A 12,971-nucleotide genomic window follows, 5' to 3' on the forward strand; every position below is an offset into this window, starting at 1 on the left:
ATGTGGAATCAGTTTGGGTGGAAATAAGGAATAGCAAGGGGAAGAAGTAACGGGTGGGAGTCGTCTATAGGCCCCCGAAGAATTGCCTCAGTGTAGGACAAAGTATAAATCAGGAAATATTGGAGGAGTGTAAGAAGGGCACTACAATTGTCATCAGTGATTTTAATCTGCATATTGACTGGACAAATCAGATTGGCAGAGGTAACATGGAAGACGAATTTGTAGAGTGCATCAGGGATTGTTACTTAGAGTAATACGTTAAAGAACCTACCCAGGAACAGGCTATTTTAGATCTAATAACGTGTAATGAGGTAGGATTAATAAGAGATATCATAGTTAAGGATCCTCTAGGGGGTGGCGATCACAATATGGTAGAATTTCAAATTCAGTTTGAGGGCGAGCAACTCGGGTCTCAAACCAGTGTCCTCAACTTAAACAAGGGCAATTGCGGAGGTATGAAGAAAGAGTTGTCTAAAGCGGGCTGGGAAAATAGACTAAGGGAAAGGTCAGTAGATGAGCAGTGGCAGACATTTAAGCAGATATTTCATAACGCTCAGCAAAAATTTATTCCAGTCAAAAAGAAAGACTCAATGAGTATGATGAACCACCCATGGTTAACAAAGATGGTCAAGGAGAGTATCCAATCAAAAACCAAGGCATACAAAGCGGCAAAAACTAGTGGGCCAGAGGATTGGCATTATTTTAGGAACCAGCAGCGGATGACTAAAAAGCTAATAAAGAGGGAGAAAATTGATTATAAAAGTAAATTGGCAAGAAATATAAAAACAAACAGCAAGAGCTTCGACAGGTATATAAAAAGAAAAAGTAGCTAAAGTGAACATGGGACCCTTGGAGGATGCGGCTGGAGAATTGATAATGGGGAACAGGGAAATGGCAGATAATTTAAAGCAATATTTCGCATCGGTCTTCACAGTGGAGGACACTATAAGCATCCCACAGATATCAGGTAAGCAAGGAGATAATGGGAGGAAAGATCTTGTAACCGTCTCTATCATGAGGGACAAAGTATTTGACAAAGTAATGGGACTAAAGGCAGACAAGGCGCCAAGACCTGATCGCCTACATCCAAGGGTTTTAAAGGAAGTGGCTACAGAGATAGTGAAGGCATTGGTCAAAATATTCCAGAACTCACTGGATTCCAGGAGGGTCCCAGCGGATTGGAAAACCGCTAATGTGATGCCCTGTTCAAGGTGGGAGGGAGACAAAAAGCTGGAAACTATAGTCCAGTTAGCCTAACATCGGTTGTTGGGAAAATGCTAGAGTCCATTATTAAGGAAGAAATAGCAGGACATTTAGAAAAGCTTAACGCAATCAAACAGAGTCAACACGGTTTTGTGAAAGGGAAATCATGTTTGACAAATTTGCTAGAGTTCTTTGAGGATGTAACAAGCAGAGTTGGTAAAGGGGAATTGCTAGATGTAGTGTATTTGGATTTCCGGAAGGCATTCAATAAGGTGCCACACAAAAGATTATTGCACAAGATAGGAGCTCATGGTATTGGGGGTAATGTATTAGCATGGATTGAGGATCGGCTAACTCACAGAAGACAGAGAGTCGGGATTCATGGGTCTTTTTCAGGTTGGAAAGACGTAACTAGTGGTTTGCTACAAGGATCAGTCCCAGGGCCTCAACTATTTACTATCTATATTAATGACTTGGAGGAGGGGGCAGAGTGTAATATAACCAAATTTGCTGAAAATACAAAAATAGTGGGAGGGCATGTTGTGATGAGGACATAAGGAATCTGCAAAGGGATATAGATAGGTTGAGTGAGTGGACAAAAACTTGGCAGATGGAGTTTAATGTAGGAAAGTGTGAGGTCATGCACTTTGGTAGGAAGAATCAAAAGGCATCATTTAAATGGAAAGAGACTTCAAAAAAGTGCAGCACAGAGGGATCTAGGTGTTCTTTTGCATAAAACATAAAAGGTTAGCATGCAGGTGCAGCAAGTAATTAAGAAGGCAAATGGAATTTTGACCTTTATTGCTAGGGGGTTGGAGTCTAAAAATAGGGAAGTCTTGTTACAACTGTACAGGGTGTTGGTGAGGCAGCACCTGGAATACTGCGTACAGTTTTGATCCCTGTATTTAAGAAAGGATATACTGGCATTGGAGGCAGTTCAAAAGAGATTCACTCGGCTGATTCCTGGGATGAAGGGGTTGACTTATCAAGAACGGCTAAACAGGTTAGGCCTTTTTTCATTATAGAGTTTGGAAGAATGATGGGTGATCTTATTGAAACGTACAAGATTCTGAGGGGGCTTGACAGGGTAGATGTTGAGAGGATGTTTCCACTAGTGGGGGAATCTCGAACTCGGGGACATAGTTACTGAATAAGGGGACACTCATTTAAAACTGAGATGTGAAGGAATTTCTTCTCTCAGAGGGTAGTGAATGTCTGGAATTCTCCACCCCAGAGAGTTGTGGAGGCTAGATCACTGAAAATATGTAAAGTGGTGGTAGATAGATTTTTGAAATATCAAGGAGTTGAGGGCGATGAGGAGCTGGCATGAAAGAGGAGTTGAGGTCTGGGGCAGATCAACCATGATCTTATTGAACGGTGGGGCAGACTTAAAGGGCCGAATGGTCTACTCCTGCTCCTATTGCTTTGTTTTTATGTTCTGGAAATCCAAGTACAGTTCGTCGATGGGCTGCTCTTTATCCACAGCGCATGCTACTCCTTCAAAGAACTCCAATGAGCTAGTTAAACATGATTTCCCTTTCACAAAACCGTGCTGACTATTCCCAATTACCTTGAGTTTTTCTAACTGCCCAGCTATAGCCTTCTTAATGATCGATTCTAACACCTTCCCCACAACAGAAGTCAAACTGACTGGCCGATAGTTACTTGTTTTCTGCTGCTTGCAGCAACGCCCCACCCCCCTCCCCCCAACAACCTTTCTTGAATAGAGGGGTTAAATTTACTACTTTCCAGTCTGATGGAACCTTTCCAGAATCTAGTGAATTTTGAAAAATTAACACCAATGTATCTACCACCTCATTAGCCACCTCTTGTAAGACCCAAGGATGAAACCCAGCAGGACCCAGGGACTTGTTAGCCCACAGCTCCATCAGTTTGCTCAGTACCGCTTCCCTGGTGCTTGTAATTTCACCAAATTCGTCTCCTCCTTCCACCTCCTGATTTACAGCTATGATTGGAATGTTTTTTGTGTCCTCTATAGTGAAGACAGAAGCAAAATATTTGTTCATTTCATTCTCCATTCTCACTCTCAAGAGGACCAACACTCACTTTACTTACTCTTTTTCTTTTTAAATACCTGTAGAAACTTGCTATCCATTTAAACAGTTCTAGCTAGCTTCCTCTCATACTCTAATTTCTTTTCATGATTAATCTTTTAGTCATTCTCTGCTGTTCTTTATATTTTGGCCAATCACCTGACCTACCACTCATCTTTGCACAATTATATGCCTTTTTCTTAACTTCTTTGGTTAACCACAAATGGTGGGTCCTCCCCTTAGAATTTTTCTTTATAGTAGGAATATATTTATCCTGAGTATTCTGAAATATCCCCTTAAATGTCTGCCACTGCTTCTCTATTGATCTATCTCCTAGCCTAGTAACCCAGTTCACTTCAGCTAGCTCAGCTTTCATGCCCACATAGTTGCCCTTGTTTAAGTTTAAAATACTAGTCTTAGATCCACTCTTCTCTCTTTTAAACTGGATGTAAAATCATATTGTAATCTCTGCTACCTCGAGATGCCTTTACTCTGAGGTAATTAATTAATCTTGTCACATTACACCAATAACAAGTCTAATATAACCTGCTCTCTGGTTGGTTCCAGAATATGCTGCTCTAAGACACTATGTCGAAAGCATTCTATGAACTCTTCATCCAGGCTATTATTGCCAATCTGATTTTTCCAGTTTATATAAGATATTTACAGGAAAGGACAGGCTAGATAAAGATAAAGTATTTCCACTGGTTGGAGATTCAAAAATTAGGGGGCATAGCCTAAAAATTAGCAGCAGACCGTTCAGGAGAGGTGTTAGGAAGCACTTCTTCATGCAAAGGGTGGTAGAGGTTTGGAACTCTCTCCCACAAACAGCAGTTGAAGCTAGAACAGTTGTTAATTTTAAATCTGAGACAGATAGATTTTTGTTCCGCAAAGATATTAAGGGATATGGGCCAAAGGGGGGGAAAAGGAGTTAGGCCGCGGATCAGCCATGATCTCATTGAATGGCGGGACAGGCTCGAGGGGCTGAATGGCCTACTCCTGTTCCTATGTTCCTATATGTAGTTTAAAACCACCCATGATTATTTATGTCCCTTTATCACAAGCACCCAATATTTCTTCTTGTACACTTCATCCTACATTGTGATTACTACTCCCACTAGTGGCTTCTTTTCCCTATTAATCCTCATTTCTTCCCAAAACGATTCTACGTCCTGATCTCCTGAACCAAGGTCATCTCTAACTATGGTACCAATGCCATCCTTGATTAACAGTCTACCCCTCCACCTTTAGCTAGCATCCTATTCTTCTTGAATGTCATATACCCCTCAATATGCAGGACCCAATCCTTGTCATCCTGCAGCCACGTCTCCGTAAAGGTTATCAGTTCATATTTATTTACTTCAAAGTGTGCTATCAGTTTGTTTGCGTTGTTATGAATGCTACATGCATTCAGATACAGAGCTTTTAGTTTTGCCTTTTTGTTATCTTTGTAACATCTAGTCTTGACTGTTGGTGTTTTAATCTCTGTCCCTTCCTGCCATTCTCTGACCTTCATTTCCCATATTACTATTCTGCTCTCCTGCCTTGACTCTACCCCTTGATTTGCTACATCTACCCAGGCTTAATCCCTCCTCCTCCTCCTCCCCACCATGTTTAGTTTAAAACCCTTTCTACTTCCCTCGTTATATGGTTTGCTAGAACACTGCTCCTGGCATGGTTCAGGTGCAGACTGTCCCAACAGTATCGCCCCCACTTTCCCCGCTACTGGTGCCAACGTATGACAACGTATGTCAACCAAGAGCGACATCTCAATTCATTCCATCTTCGCTGCCTCCGGAGAATCCTTGGCATCAGGTGGCAGGACCATATCTCCAACACAGAAGACCTCGAGGCGGCCAACAACCCCAGCTTATACACCCTACTGAGTCAGCGGTGCTTGAGATGGCTTGGCCATGTGAGCCGCATGGAAGATGGCAGGATCCCCAAGGACACATAGCACAGCGAGCTCGCCACTGGTATCAGACCCACCAGCCGTCCATGTCTCTGCTTTAAAGACATCTGCAAACGCGACTTGAAGTCCTGTGACATTGATCACAAGTCGTGGGAGTCAGTTGCCAGCGATCGCCAGAGCTGGCGGGCAGCCATAAAGGCTGGGCTAAAGTGTGGCGAGTCAAAGAGACTTAGCAGTTGGCAGGAAAAAAGACAGAAACACAAGGGGAGAGCCAGCTGCGAAACAGCCCTGACAACCAATTTTATCTGCAGCACCTGTGGAAGAGTCTGTCACTCTAGTATTGGCCTTTATAGCCACTCCAGGCGCTGCTCCACAAACCACTGACCACCTCCAGGTGCTTACCCATTGTCTCCCGAGACAAGGAGGCCAAAGAGGTGCCAGTACCCCACGAACCAAAACCCACTTCTCCCACTCCAGTCTTTGAGCCACATATTCATTTCATTAATCTTATGTGTCCTCTGCCAATTTTCATGTGGCTCAGATAATAACGAAATAATGAAAATAATAATGAAATAATAATAGTGATAATGAAACCATTGTCGATTGTTGTAAAAACCCATCTGGTTCACTAATGTCCTTTAGGGAAGGAAATTGGCTATCCTTACCTGGTCTGGCCGACATGTGACTCCAGACCCACATAAATGTGGTTGACTCTTACATGCCCTCTGAAATGGCCTAGCAAGCCACTCAGTTGTATCTAACCGCTACGAAGTCAATAAATAGGAATGAAACCAGACGGACCACCCGGCTTTGACCTAGGCACCAGAAACAACAACGGCAAACCCAGCCCTGTCAACGCTGCAAAGTCCTCCTCACTGACATCTGGGGGCTTGTGCCAAAGTTGGGAGAGCTGTCCCACAGACTAGTCAAGCAACAGCCTGACATAGTCATACTCACGGAATCATACCTGACAGTGTCCCAGACACTGCCATCACCATCCCCAGGTATATCCTGTCCCACCAGCAGGACAGACCCAGCAGAGGTGGCGGCACAGTGGTATACAGTAGTGAGGGAGTTGCCCTGCGAGTCCTCAACATCAACTCTGGACCTCATGAAGTCTCATGGCATCAGGCCAAACATGGACAAGGAAACATCCTGCTGATTACGACCTATCATCCTCTCTCAGCTAATGAATCAGTACTCCTCCATGTTGAACAGCACTTGGAGGAAGCACTGAGGGTGGCAAGGGCACAGAATGTACTCTGGGTGGGGGACTTCAATGTCCATCACCAAGAGTGGCTCGGTAGCACCACTACTGACTGAGCTGGTCGAGTCCTAAAGGACATATCTGCTAGACTGGGTATGCGGCAGGTGGTGACTGGGTATGCGGCAGGTGGTGAGGGAACCAACAAAAGGGGAAAACATACTTGACCTCGTCCTCACAATCTGCCTGCCGCAGATGCATCTGTCCATGACAGTATTGGTAGGAGTGACCACCACACAGTCGTTGTGGAGACGAAGTCCCGCCTTCACATCGAGGATAACCTCCTTCGTGTTGTGTGGCACTATCACTGTGCTAAATGGAATAGATTTCGAACAGATCTAGCAATGCAAAACTGGGTATCCATGAGGCGCTGTGGGCCATTAGCAGCAGCAGAACTGTACTCAACCACAATCTGTAACCTCATGGCCCGGCATATCCCCCACTCTACCATTACCATCAAGCCGGGAGACCAACACTGTTCAATGAAGAGTGCAGGAGAGCATGCCAGGAGCATCAACAGGCATACCTCAAAATGAGGTGCCAACCTGGTGAAGCTACAACCCAGGACTATCTGCGTGCCAAACTGCATAAGCAGCATGCGATAGACAGAGCTAAACGATCCCATAACCAACGGATCAGATCTAAGCTCTGCAGTCCTGCCACATCCAGCCGTGAATGGTGGTGGACTATTAAAAAACTAACTGGAAGAGGTGGCTCCACAAATATCCCCATCCTCAATGATGGGGGAGCCCAGCACATCAGTGCGAAAGATAAGGCTGAGCATTTGCAACAATCTTCAGCCAGAAGGTTGGGGTGGCACAGTGGCGCAATGGTTAGCATCACAGCCTCACAGTTTCAGTAACCTGGGTTCAGTTCTGGGTACTGTGTGTGTGGAGTTTGCAAGTTCTCCCTGTGACTGCGTGGGTTTCCTCCGGGTGCTCCAGTTTCCTCCCACAGCCAAAAGACTTTCAGGTTGATAGGTAAATTGGCCATTGTAAATTGCCCCTAGTGTCGGTAGGTGGTAGGAGAATTGAGGGAAGGTGGGGATATGGAAGGGTATATGGGATTTACGGTGGATTAGTATAAATGGGTGGTTGATGGTCAGCACAGACTCGCTGGGCCGAAGGGCCTGTTTTAGTTCTCTATGACTCTAAGTGCCGAGTTGATGATCCATCTCGACCTCTTCCTGACGTCCCCAGCATCACAGAGGCCAGACTTCAGCCAATTCGATTCACTCCCTGTGATATCAAGAAATGACTAAAGGCACTGGATACTGCAAAGGCTATAGGCCCTGACAATATTCTGGAAATAGTACTGAAGACCTGTGTTCCAGAACTTGCCGCGCCCCTAGCCAAGCTGTTTCAGTACAGCTACAACACTGGCATCTACCCTGCAATGTGGGAAATTGCCCAGGTATGTCTGGTACACAAAAAACAGGACAGGTCCAACCTGCCAACTGCTGCCCCATCAGTAAAATGAGGGAAGGTGTCATCAACAGTGCCATCAAGTGGCACCTGCTTAGCAATATTCTGCTCAGTTTGGGTTCTGCCAGGGCCACTCAGCTCCTGACCTCATTACAGCCTTGGTTCAAACATGGACAAAAGAGCTGAACTCAAAAGGTGAGCTGAGAGTGATTGCCCTTGACACCAAGGCAGCATTTGACTGAGTATGGAAACAAGGAGCCCGAGCAAAACTGAGGTCAACGGGAATCGGGGGAAAACCCTCTGCTGGCTGGAGTCATACCTCACACAAAGGAAGATGGTTGTGGTTGTTGGAGGTCATTCATCTCCGCTCCAGGACATCACTGCAGGAGTACCTCAGGGTAATGTCCTAAGCCCAACCATCTTCAGCTGCTTCATCAATGACCTTCCTTCAATCATAAGGTCAGAAGTGGGGATGTTCGCTGATGATTGCACAATGTTCAGCACCATTCGTGACTCCTCAGATACTGAAGCAGTCTGTGTAGAAATGCAGCAAGACTTGGACAATATCCAGGCTTCGGCTGATAGGTGGCAAGTAACATTCGCACCACACAAGTGCCAGGCAATGACTATCTCCAACAAGAGAGAATCTAACCATCTACCCTTGACATTCAATGGCATTACCATCATAGAATCCCCCACTATCAACATCCTAGGGGCTACCATTGACCAGAAACTGAGCTGGAGTAGCCATATAAATACCGTGGCTACAACAGCAGGTCAGAAGCTAGGAATCCTGCGGCAAGTAACTCACCTGCTGACTCCCCAAAGCCTGTCCACCATCTGCAAGGCACAAGTCATGAGTGTGATGGAATACTCTCCACTTGCCTGGATGGGTGTAGCTCCAACAACACTCAAGAAGCTCGACAGTATCCAGGACAAAGCAGCCCACTTGATTGGCACCTGATCCATCACTTTAAACATTCACTCCCTCCACCACCGACGCACAGTGGCAGCAGTGTATACCATCTACAAGATGCACTGCAGCAACGCACCAAGGCTCCTTAGACAGCACCTTCCAAACCTGTGACCTCTACCAATGAGATGAACAAGGGCAGCAAATGTATGGGAACACCACCACCTGCAAGTTCCCCTCCAAGTCACACACCATCCTGACTTGGAACTATATCGCTGTTCCTTCACTGTCGCTGGGTCAAAATCCTGGAACTCCCTTCCTAACAGCACTGCAGGTGTACCTACCCCGCATGGACTGCAGCAGTTCAAGAAGGCAGCTCACTGCCACCTTCTCAAGGGCAATTAGGGATGGGCAATAAATGCTGGCCTGGCCAGTGACGCCCACATCCCATGAATGAATAAAAAAAAAATCCAGAGATTATTACCCTTGAGGTTCTGCTCTTCAGGTTGGTGCCTAGCTCCTCATACTGTCTAAGCAGAACCTCTTTCCTAGGCCTACCTATGTCATTGATACCTTCCTGGACCACGACAACTAGATCCACCCCTTCCCACTTGAAGTTCTTCTCCAGCCCTGAGCAGATTTTCCGAACTCTGGCAACACAGCCTTCAGGACTCATGCTCTCAGCTGCACAGAACAATGTCAATCCCCCTCACTATAATATCCTCACGCATTCCCCCCTCCCTACTTAAATGGCTTCCTTTACCACAGTGTTATGGCCGGTCTACTCATCCACCTTGCAGAGCTCACTTTCATCCACACAGGTTGCGAGCACCTCAAACCTGTTTGACAATTGCAAAGTCTGCAGCTCCTCCACTACTATCTGCTCAGTCTGTTTACCTGCCTCACTCACGGTCACATCCTCCTGTCCCTCACTGCTGATTGAAACAGATGACCCTGTTCTAAGAGGTGTGACCGTCTTCTCAAACAACATTTTTCAGGTATTTCTCTCCCTCCCTTATGTTGCAGTTTGTCTTCCAGATCAATAATTCTGATCCAAAATTCCTCTCGCTGCTTACACTTTCTGCAGACATTTTTGCCTTGGATTGCAATGGCATCCAAAAGCTCCCACATACCACCAGTCCTGCCGTTGCTCCTTATGCTATTAGTTATTTTACTTTAATTACTTTCTTAATTAACACTCTTGCTGTTTCCCAATCTACTAAGCTGAACTAGTATTAGTAAATAAAACCTTACAATTCATAAAATTACCCGAGCTTTGAAAGATAAACGATAAAAAACTTACCAACCAATCACCTACCTTGGAGTCAAGGGTAGACCCACCAGCTGCTGGAGGCTAAGAAAAGGATAGGAAAAGGAACCCCTCTTTCCCTCTCTGCACCGAATTACCACGTGCACCAAATTTCCAGCTTCATTCTGGCAATGTCTCACTCAGGAAATGCCTCCTCTCATTATGTCCCCTCACTATGTTCGGCTAAGAACTGGTCTGCTTTATATGGAGATTCTGATTACTCACCAGCTCAACTTCTGCGACAATAATTTGCACCTACTGAACCTAACTACTTTCAGCTGATTGACAGATAACTGCCACTGCTGGCTGCTTCTTGTTTAACAAGGCTATTTACCTAACCAGAAGATTTTAAAGCCTGTCTCTTAATCTAGAATATAAACTTGACAAAAATTTACCAGAATTTACCAAGTACACCCAATTTCCAGCTTCACTCTGGCAATGTCACATCCAGGCAAATGTCTCATCTCACTGCGTTCCCTCCCTCTAGTGCCAGGTAATGACTATCTCCAAAAGAGAGAATTTAACCATCTCCCCTTGATGTTCAATCGCATTACCATCACTGTATCGAACACTATCAACATCCTGGGGGTCACCATTGACCAGAAACTGAACTGGACCAGCCACATAAAGAGCAGGTTAGGGATTGCGAATTCTGCAGCAAGTAACTCACCTCCACCATCTACAGTTCACAAATCAGGAGTACTATCAACGAGCCTAGGTGAGTGCAGCTCCAACAAACAAGATGCTTGACACCATCCAAGACTAAGTAGCCCACTTGATTGGCACCCCATCCACCTCCTTAAACATTCACTCCCTCCATCATTGGCACACAGTGGCAGCAGTGTGTACCATCTACAAGGTGCACTGCAGCAACTTGCCAAGTCTTCTTCAACAGCACCTTCCAAACCTGCGACCTCTACTACCTAGAAGAACAAGGGCAGCAGTTGCAAGGAAACACCACCACCTGCAAGTTCCCCTTCAAGTCACACACCATCCTTTGCATGGCTGTCACAGTCACTGGGCCTAAGTCCTGGACCTTCCTCCCTAACAGCACTGTGGGTATACCTGCAACACATGGACTGCAGTGGTTCAAGAAGGCATCTCACCACCTTTTTAAGGACAATTAAGGATGGGCAATAAATGCTGGCCTTATCAGCGTTGCTCACATCCCATGAAAGAATAAAAAAAGTTGCTAGGGGTTTTGAAAAGAGACTGTTAATATTTAAAGAGAGAGAAAGGAAATATGCTCATTGTATGTAAATTGTGTTTAATTGTTTGCAGGTGGTGAGCATTATCTGGGGATTCATGTTGCACCTTTAAATAGATAAAGACTGATACTGTGAATGTTGGTTTAGGAGGGTATGCTTGTAATGTGTACCTCCATAATTAAATATTTATAAATGTGTGTAAAGATTGGCACCAATTCTATCCTTCATCACCTGGCTTTCTGGTGTATAACAAACAATACAACAACCCTGTATTCGACCACTGTACTCTATTGTTCTTCATGTTTATTTTTAAATTTTTGTCTGGATGCTGGCAAGGCCACATTTACTGCACATTTCTTATTGCCCATAGAATGTGATTGTGGGTCTTTGTGAACTGCTGCAGTTCTTGTTGCATTGTTGCTGCCATTATGGTGTAGAGTGGGGAGTTCCAGGGTATTTGATCCAATGATTTTATATCTCCAAGTCAGGATTGTGTGTGACATGGAGGGGAACTTTCAATGACTGTATTCAAGTGACATTACTGGTTTTGTCATTTTTTCAGTGCTAGAGATTACAGGGCCAGAAGGTAAGTTTGGTGAGTTGCTGCAGTGATCGTGTAGATTGTACATACTGCAGCTATAGTAAACGGGGTGGATATAAGTCCGATGGAGAGGCTGTCCTGGATGTTGTCAATCTTCTTGAGTATTGTTGCAGCTTCACCAATCCAAGCAGGCAGTAAGTATTCCATCACAGTTATGACTTGTTGATGATGGAGACACTGGCAATGCCTTTCATCATTGCCAACAGATCCACCAATTAATTCTCTTGCTGTAGTGTGTTGTAGAAATGTTGAGAGACCACTTGAAGGGAAAAGAAAATCTGACAGTTATTGTGATCATTTTTTTCTAGTGCTATCCGACAAATCACAAAATGTATCTCACTGTAGAATAGGGTATCTACACTGTTAGTTTATTACAATCCAGAAATGACCTGGAATGGCAGGCTATATGTCATCCAATGTTGTAATAAAGCAGGAAGAAATGGTTATCTGTACTGCACGGCATCACCTCAGTAACTAATGACGGTGTCATGCCGATACCAAGTAATGAGAGAAAATGCTGATAATTATAAGTTTGTGTTGATTTTCTTCCAAGTATCTTTATTTTGCACATATTTTTCATGTTTCTTTTTGTCCCTAGCCGTATATTAATATCACCTGCCGCATACAAAACATTCAGAATGTCATATTCATGTAGAAACATCACAAGGACCTTTGAGATATCAGTCAGTGCAGGAAAGATAGGGTTAATTGGACGGTCAGGTTCCAGAATGACGTCTCAGAGCCAATGCTCCTACCTTTCTCGCTGATGGTGCCTAGGTTGCCCTTATCCTGAAGAACTATCCAAGAGCGTATGAAATAGCCAATAAACCAATTGCGTTCCTCTAGGAAGGGGGTCGCCGAGACTTGCTCATGCACACTGCATCAAAAATGGTATCAGGGGGTAGGGCGAACTACAGGGGAACTTTCGGCGTTTGCTCTTAAAGCAACAGTCAAGCAATGTAGGGCGATGAAGACTGTTTCACTCTTTAATCTGGGGACTTTGCGCTAGAGATCCATTAGAATAACCAGAAGTTGCAACTCTCTGAAGAGCGTCCGTGCCTCGGTTGCGAACAAGAGGCTATC

Source organism: Heterodontus francisci, chromosome 5 (assembly GCF_036365525.1).
Source record: "Heterodontus francisci isolate sHetFra1 chromosome 5, sHetFra1.hap1, whole genome shotgun sequence".
In the NCBI taxonomy this organism is placed as follows: domain Eukaryota; kingdom Metazoa; phylum Chordata; class Chondrichthyes; order Heterodontiformes; family Heterodontidae; genus Heterodontus; species Heterodontus francisci.